We start from the raw sequence: 9,860 nt of genomic DNA on the forward strand, positions 1-9,860 counted from the left end.
AGGTCTACAATTTAAAAAAAAAATTTCATGAAAAACAGTGGATCACTTTTGGTACAGAAATCTAGACCTCAGTGTAACGCTCAGGTGGTTAAAGTGTGTTATGATTTTTTGGATCTCTGGCTGGTCTTATTGTATAAAGCAGCAGGACAAGCTCAGGACCTTGTCCCTTGCCTCCCATGGTAAAGCACTAGAAAAAATGCTTACACTGCCTTATGGTAAAAATAATAGAAAACTGTACATGCTTTTAAAAAAGAAAATGTATTTCATGTTCTATTCTTATTCTCATTATAAAGTCACTATCTGACTCCTCTTTTATACTGCAGGGTTCATACAGGAAAAAATTGACTTGTGCCCCCACATACAACAACCATAAAGCACAGAAGCCAGCAGTACATTCCCATAGCAATCAGCAGTTACATTGAAAATCCTTGCTGTGATTAAGCTAGATTTTTCAGAAGTGCAATAATGTGTCCTGCGGGTTGATTTCCTGTAGTTTTGCAATAATAAACACTTGTCTCCAATCAGATGCACCAATTTACTAATAGGATATAATTAAAGAGGGCATATCCAATTAGGTTGCTCTGAGTAAGGAAGGTTATATCTCTGCTGAAATTGTATTATGAATAAATTGCACAATTGCAACTTTCAATCTTCTTATCTCTGCAAGACATTTCTTTTTTTCCCTCTTATATCAGCTGGCTGTCCGATGGGTATTCACATTATGAAAGACTGGGAATTGCAGAAAATGATGGCTGCAGAGAAAAACATGCTTTTCCTAGAATCAAAAGAATCAAGAGAACCTGTTATACACAGAAATTAGGAACTTTAGTCCTATGAAAATAAACAGGTCCATTCAAAAAAAAAATATTTGCTGCTATTAGTTTTCATACATAAGCCTCTTTTGGAGGAGTGCGGATATACAAGAAATCAAAGCATTTACGTAGTCCTATGGATAAGGCAAGCTTATTGAATGGAGAATATAAAGAACAGAGTGTATTATTTTTAATAAGAACATTCAGAATTAAACGTTTTGTAGGGTAGAACTTTGTTTTCTCCATAAATTTACCTTGTCTTTTTGAGTATGCATCTAACTTTTAACTCGCAGACCAAAAAGAGAACCTTGCCTCGTGAAAATTAATTAAATGGTGCGACCCACTAGGCAGACTTTGGGATCCAGTGGGATATGCAGCCCATAAAGTCATGCAGGTTGACTTATTCAAATAAGCTTCAAATCAACCCAATTCCATAAAAAATGGCAAAGTGGACCTAGGATGACATAGGTGATATAGGATAGAGAGCCAATATTGGGACAATATTTGCCTAGATACAAAATTTGACCTAGGTGTTTATTTAGGTAAAAATTTCAGGTTAGGGTAGTTCTCTCTTCATTTTTCTTATCCTCTGTGCCAGCCAATGTCTCCTTCTCCATGTTTGTTTGACCACAAAAGCTAACTTGAAAGCTCTAAGTGATGCAAGAGAACATAATTGCTTGGAATTACGAGGGTGTTTCTACAACGGGGTAATGTTAAACTGTCCAAGTATTACACATTTTGTTTGAGTCATATTCTGTAAGTGTAAATAATGAAATAGCATTTAATTGAAGAGGTTGGATAACAGGTTTGACATTTTCTCTTTGCCAAATTGAAGGAAGGAAAAAAATATGCTTTTATTGTACCAAGTATTGTAATTTGGAATTTTAAAAAGAACCTGTACTGAAAAAGCTGTTCCCCAAAACAAAAGGGTATGCAGAGAGCATAGCACTAATTACCAATATTGCCTTTAGGCAGCAGGTTTTCCTGTATTACTGACTAACCATTATTATTAATCTCTAATTTTATAGCACTGACATATTATGGAAGGCTTTACAGAGTCCATAGTCATGCCACTAACTGTCTCCCAGAGAGGTTCACAATCCAAAGTCCTTACTTTGGATATATATTACTTACACAGTCTACAGTCAATTTCGGGAGGATGCCAATTCACCTAACTGCATATTTTTGTGATCAAACCCAAGAACATACAAACTTTATGCAGATAGAACCTGATACCCCAGCACTGCAATGGCAAGAATCATGGCCACCAAGTCACTATGCTGCCAATGGCTCGTTCGATATCGTAAGTATATTGTAAATTGTTGTCTATAAAGTCATGTTGGTGGAGGAGCAGGGATATGCTCTATATGCTATATACAAATATAGTCAGCACAATTTTTTGATAATGCAAATCGGCTAAAATTTATTACAGGGTCATTTGTGAATTTCTTATTCATGAGTTATAAGAACTGTACTTCTTGGTATTGAAAGCTTTGACCGTGTGCAGAAAAACACCAATTATCACTGAATGATGATAAACACTAAATGTTAATTACCAATAAACTGTATGACATTGGATGTATATGATGCACAAGCAAAAGTCATTAAAGACCATATATTAGTGTTTGGCACTTTCCGTCACATGATCATGCAACGCTAGTAAAAGCACACATTAAACTTATGGGGGTTCACAAAGGTGAATTGGGCAGGTTAATGCCATTGCTTGGGATTTCAGCAAAGGCAGAAAATTTTCATTTTACTACAGGAAGTTGCAAGCTGACTGGATTTTTTTAAATTTCCCTTATATACCTATTAAATAGATATTTCAACATTTTTCAACTGTATGGTAAGTGTCAGTTAATTTATATAGATTTTAAAGATTCTGATTTTTATTTGTCATGATTGATGGAGTGTTCCTAACTAGCTATTAAGAAATCCTATTAAATTTCATTAATATGCATGCATAGGACTTTGATTCCAGTTGAATGGAACCAACTGACTCCACCCACTAAAAAGATGAATTACCCTGATTAATTCTGTATTGCCCTTGTACACATAAAGTATCTCAGTGTATTGATATTTTTTTCCTGGGTTAGGCACTTTATATCAATTTCCCAGCAGATCTGTATAAATTTGTGATATTTTTGTGTTTTCACTTTAAATGCTTGGGAAAGGGGAACAGAAATTGGATGGTGGTTGCAAGTAACCAAGATTATGCAAACATTGGAATCACCAAGGAATACCTAAATGCACCCTTTATTTTCCATTTGTATGCCAGGGATCTTCTTAAGGCTTCATATTACTTATAGCACCACAGGGCATGCATGAATGGTATAAAAGCAGGGTTTAAATGTGCCACACCCTTGCCAAAATGTAGGCTTGTGTTAAGGGGTGGTCTCGACCAACATCACTTTTTTGGCCACAAATAAGTAACAATCCCCATATATACAGATACATAAAACCTCTCTATGACACACAAAATCAAAACACAGATGCAATGTTTATTTCAAGTGGAGAACATCCTTGTGCATCATTGCTTGACTTGACAGGGTAAGACATTGGCACTGTGGTGCTCCTGTAGAGCATTGTGTATATAGACTAAACATAACTATTTCTTAGTGGTATCTGGAAAAAAGAAAGTTAAGATTATGCCTCTAAGAAACTGCCTAAGTTAATAGCCTATACTGCAAGGAAGTACTGATTTTGTTTAATTTGATATACACACATTGGAGCTGTGCACATGGCTTTAATAAAATCATGAAACATGTACTAGGGAGGATGAAGATATATATACAAAGAGCTGCAAGTGCAAAAAAAAACTGATGGCCATGGTCCAAGCTTGGGGCATCAAAAAGCTGGGGTCAGCATCAAGAGATGGTGAGTAATGTGAAGTGTTAGAACTTCTTTAAGTTTTCCTGCTGAAAGACCAATAAAATAAGTTTTGTTTTATATTCATTTTAACCTTCTGTCTCAATCAATAGGCACTTCTTCAATGGTTGTGATTGATGGTTGGTCTTCTTGCCTTGCGGGTAATGTAACCCTCTTGTGAATTTCTAATGACAATGTATAGTAATGTCTACACGTCACATTTATTGATGACATAAAAACAAATAACATTTCTCCTTTTATTTTTTGTAGAAATTTCTCACTAAAGGTATATTTTCAAAAAACACAATCTGCAAGTCTAAATTCTCATCCTGCCACAATGTTGCTGCAGAGATCATTCTATAAAAGGTACATTTGTGCTTTAATAGATGCTGTTCGGAACACATAAGTGCTAATATTAAAATGTTATACTGCCCTTAGCAAAAACACTACAAGGTGACTCATGCGCTGATCTTTTTATATCCCAGTGTACGGACCATGATGCTAAAAGTGCACCTAAGTGGCACAAATATGTGTCCATCAGAACCAATTATTTGTTATGTAGAGAAAAAACAGAACAGTGAATTTCTGGCAGCTGCCACATCTGTCTCCGTATATCCATTTTCTGCAGATATACTTACTGAATGTATTGAAGTGAATGAATCCTAACTACTGGGAGCATAGGAGCTGAGATCAACATTGCTAGATGAAAATAAAGTATGTGGTTTTAGTGGGCCATTGGCTTGAAACTTCAAAGTGAACCATGGTAGCAGATAAGCAAAACTAATTGGCTCTTTGTGTTGCGTCTTTCTCTACTTGTCTGAGCTTTTGCTGTACAGAGCATTTGTAAAAGACTGGAATCAGGCCAAATTCAGGTATTTACACTGCTTTATTTTCACACAAAGGGCCTGATTTAACTAAGCTCCCCATGGCTGAGATTTCTCTGGTCCAAGATTTAAAACATTTGCTAGCAAATAGCAAATTACTTTAAAGAAATCCATTCCATGTTTGCCGGATCACCCAGCTTCACTGATTAAATTGTATCCTCTCCAGCCTTGGAGAACTTTAATAAATTAGGCCCAAAGTATTAAGGTAACTTCTTGCTCCTACAGGGCAGGTGTTATAGTGAGAAGTGGCAGTAACTGTAACTATAGTACTATTGTGCGTGGTGCACTGTGCATGGTCAAAAAGACTGATAGCTTTATTTAGAAAGCTGAGGAATGCAATCTTACCATGCCAGCACAGATTCTTACACATGCGCTTATAGAGCTCAAGCAGGGTTCAATATTGTCCACTAACAAAAGTTCAAATATTTGTTCATTAGGAGCAAGCTCAGAGGTTGAGAATGCCAAGAAGCTCTCAAGAAGCCACCAGTCAAGAATTGACATTCCCACCACCTGTCTGAACAAACCCTTAGTAGAGAGACCACAGAATGAAAATGGCCTTGATGTTGGCTTATCCTCAGACTAATGGATAGGAGGTCATGGCAGTCTCTGTTTTTTTGAAGGTGTTAAATTTATCAATTGACTTCATGTGAGTTTTAAGCCCAAGGTGCCTTTATTTATTGTTGTGTATGGCAAATTGCCCTGTCTTATGAGAACCTCACAGGAGGGTATTAGCTTGATTGAGTAAAGCACTATTTTTCTTTTCAAGAAATGGTTATTCATCTGTCAGCTCAGTCAGACTTGTCTGTGTCTAAGTGTAATGTATGTTTCATACTTGATTACGTTAATGTGTTACCATATGTTGCTGTTTATGGCGTGCCATAACTCACTAGTTCCAGAAGTGTTGTGCTGGTGACAAAAATAAAACCTAATGGAGAAACAGTTTAGTTCTAACAAGTTTAAGAAAAGGTTGTGAATCTCTGTTCAAAGCCGATTGGTCGAAGCTCCAACTATCTTCATGTGACCCAAGCAGTTACAGTCTGAAACAAATGACTTGACAATACCAATAAAACCTTACACTTCATATATATGTGTGTGTGATTCTTATATCACGCAAGATAAGTCACAGACCAAACCTTATATTTGGCCCCTAGGCGTTTTTCAGTTCAATACATAGGTGTAAAGCTTTGTACAGATGCTAGATTTTTTGTCAGCCAAGAAGATTGTTATTGGGAAAAAAAAATTTTGGGTTAGTTTAATGCTCCCAATCACAGAGAATAGGCCATCAAATAATAAGTATTTTGGATTAGTATACAAAACACCACCATAGAGGACACAGCGAGTCACCTCCTGCTTGTTCTTCTTCCCTACTCCATGGAACAGTTCTTTGAACAGTTCTTCTGACCCTCTGTAGATTCTCAGCAACTATTACTAGGCATCTGTATTAGGGTTTAGTATATTATACATACCGGTAACACTGAAGCTAAGCTTACAGGTACAGGAAATGTACATAAGTATTGTGCATGATCATTTAATCATATTACATAGTCAGGTTGAAAAAAGCCATAAATTTATCCACTAGGGAAATAAACATACTACAAATCAGCATATCCCGGATGAATGCACTGTTGTTCCAAAAGAAGACAAAAAAACCCTTATAAAGCGCTGTTCAAATTGCTCCAACAGAAGAAAAAAAAATCCTTCCTGATCCAATGAGGCAATTGGATTGTCCCTGGATCAACAGTCTCCAGTGTAATTTCTTTACTACTTTAATACAGTAGAACTACAGTGTTCTGCATCCAAGAACACATAGCACAGCTCCGCTAGGGTTGCAGGAGCAATCAGTAGAGCGGAGCTGTCAGGAGAGCAGATTGCTCTGTGATTGGCTGAGAAAGGGGAAACCCCGATGATGGCTCAAGTGTCATCAGGGTTTTCCTTTTCTCAGCCATTCAGCACTAGAGGTGAATGGGGACAAACCTCAGTTAACCGGAAACTACACTTATCCAGAATCAGCCATTCCTTGTGGGTGCCGGATAACCGAGGCTCTACTGTATACAGTTATATTCTGTTCTTCTAGAAAAGGAACTAGCAATTTAAAAACATGCTAAAACTACTTCTAGAGGGAGCCTTTTCCACATATTAGAAGAAATATTTACTGAGAACAAAAATGTTTCCATTGTTTGCTTCTTTAAAGTAGGTCTAAAGGCTAACAAATCATCAAGTGCAGAAATGTTTTTGGTATCCTATGGGCCCCAACAGATTCTTGGGCCCTGGTAAGCAATCTGTTCTACCCTTTATCTAATCTGTTACTACCTTTTATGGAGATGGTTCTGAAAACATGCTTTATAAAGCGTTATAGTTTAATCATTTTGCATGGACTACCAATGTTTGCTGTTTAGAGGTGACCTTGGTAATTTTTCAATTTATTTTAATTTTTCAAATTTCCAATACATTATCCCACTGATATTGACTAGTGAGGGATTTTAAGAAACCTTATTCATAAACTATTGACCAAAACTTGAGAGTGAATCCCATTAAAGTATTGGAGGGGATTTTTTTAGGGGAACTGTAAAAAAACACACAGGAAGCTGGGCATAGTCATGTGAGATATATTTCAATGCAAAAAAAGAAAAGAAATAAAAAGAAATACTATAAAGCAAGGAAGATGTGTGTTTAGGTGGCTTTGAGTGAAGGCAAGTATGAAAAGACACAAATCCTTTAAATCAGATGTTAAGGTGTTATGGAACAGACTCAGCGACAGCATGCACTGGCAACAAATAACTTTTAGTTGGTTTACATTCAGCAGAAGGAACCCAATCTGGTTCATTTCAGTTTCGGAAATAGGCTTTTTTCAACTAGCTGTGAGAAATTGGCTGGGAATTTTCTATGGCTTTACCAATTTTCACTGATGGAAAATGGACCTGATGCTGGCCACTCTTATTAAAGTTTTAGAGACTGCAGATTATACAGCAGTGAGAATTTTCTGAAATACAATACAAAAAGTATACAAGCAAGCTTTTTTACTAAACGGGGTAAGATGCTGCAGAGGATACAGTAGTGTAAAATTGGCCAGTTGCTGGACAGAACATCAGGGATAATGGGCTAAATTGTACTAAAACACTCAAAAACTTTGCATGGAGCTCCATCAAGGCAAACTATTCAGTTTTTCAGTAGGAAAGGTAGATTTTACCCAGGGTAGGTTAGCTAGGTTTAGGTAGGCATTAGGAAGGACTGATCTTAGACTGAATTTAGACTTTAAGAAGGGTAAGGTTAAAGCTAAGCACTAGGCAGGGTATTAAGTCTAGGAACCAAGAAGTTAGGTAAAGTTAGGCATTAGGCAGAGGGAATAAGTATGGGTACTAAGTAGGAAGAGGTTAAGGTTAGGTACCCAGAAAGAAGTGTTAGAGTTAGGCATTAGGCAGGTACACTTTAAAGTAAACCCTTTCAGGAGAGGGCTACTTGTTTACTTTAACTCTTTGATTCTATGGCACACTGCAAAGTAGTAAAATAACATGTTTGGTGCTTCTGGATATTGGGGACTTGTAAGTGGTTTGCGAATAGCCATTAAGGCACCCAAACATTCCACATGGAGTAGCGGAATAGTCCTCAGCCCTCCGTAAGCTCCAAGCCATAACTTAGAAGATAAGTATACTTGTTGCTGTGGTCTGCTGCAATAATGCTGTGCCTGCTTACTTCAGCCTTTTGTTTATCTGTCTCATACTAGTTTGTAATCTGGCCACTTTATTACACACGTCTCCAGAGTTGTGCGTGAAGTAAGTCTGGGCAAAGTGTGGACTGATGACATTATAGTGTGTGACATGCCTTGGAGGTGGAATTTTCAACAGCAGTAAACGGTCCCTTAAAAAGTGATCAAAAAGCTATAAAGCAAAAATAAACTGCCTGAAATATTAAGTGTCAGAAGCAAAGCATCAGGGCGATTTCTTTCCATCTGACTGTGAAGTATTGTTGGAAATTTTCTAATATAAATGTGTAAGACTCAAAAATGAAAGTATTTGATGGCTTATTATCTGTGGTTGGGAGCAAAGCTGAAGATGCCTTTGTAATAGGCTGTGAAATCACAGAAAAAGATAAGAGAAATACATATTTTTTATCTCATGCTATTATCAGGCACAGGCAGGTTATGGTGACATTGAAGATAAAAGTTTCTGCCAGGAGGATGACCCCTTTCAGGCAGCATGAATTCCAATATCAGAGCTGCAGAATAGGTGCATCACATTCAGAGCCTTGAGATTAGAACTCAGGGACTGTGTTGTGATAACCATAACTTCAGTTTAAAAAGGAATTATTAACTACAGAACCTGCAAGACCTTTTGTTGCCTAGAAAGAAAAGTGAAAATGTCTTATTTGTGAAAAATGTCCACAAAATTTGGCTGCACTTAGCACAAAAGTTACTAATAGAGTGGCAGGCCATCCCAGGTAAGTGAAGTACCCATTGACACTGCTGGTAGTCATCTTCAGGGTGAAGTAGTAATCAGACAGATGAGATACCCATGTCTAATTATTATATATTCCTTTGATATACTGCCACTGGAAGGTAGCTGCATGTGCCTGCTTGATTGGCTATAGATGACATAACTCCTGTGCAGGCACACCTGATTTTATTCAATCCTGGCAGCCACAGAGAAAGCTAGGATGTGATTTTTGACAGTTGAGGAGAGAAATAAGACAGGTAAGTATGATGAATTGCAAAACTTACAGCACCTGTCCATTTCTGCAATAAAACTCTGATCACACATTTTGAGAGTATAACTTTTTGAGAGTGCTGCTTTAAGGACTTTTGTGTCATTTGCCACATTTTTACAGTGGCCTTCAAACCTCATCACAACTTTATAAGGGCCCAAGCTCAAGGGCAAATGATAAATCCTAATGTCAATAGTGACGATCAATGTACCAAACATCCTGTTCACCACTTTTTACACATATCACAACTTACAGTGACAAACAATTGTCAAGTAATCATCATGTTAGGTATTACAAGACCACTATTCCCCGTATTTAGAAGCCTGATCACCAGGGAACTAAGCCTGTTCCAACTTTTATAAAAATGGCATCATTAAAGTATTGAAAAGGTTTCGAAAGAGAAAAAAGGGTGAACTTTTTTGTTCTTCATTTGTTCTTGGTCTAAATTGACCCCCTAAGTGTTTATCTAATAGTACTCTGTTCACAGGGGATGACAAATCCACTGTGCGATTTCACTGCAGAATGAACACCACTTCACTGAGGGGAAATCTCAGCAAGGGGACGCAAATAACAAAAAATAAAGGCAATGGGGATTCTT

The sequence above is a fragment of the Pyxicephalus adspersus genome, chromosome 3 (assembly GCF_032062135.1).
Source record: "Pyxicephalus adspersus chromosome 3, UCB_Pads_2.0, whole genome shotgun sequence".
NCBI classification, from domain to species: domain Eukaryota; kingdom Metazoa; phylum Chordata; class Amphibia; order Anura; family Pyxicephalidae; genus Pyxicephalus; species Pyxicephalus adspersus.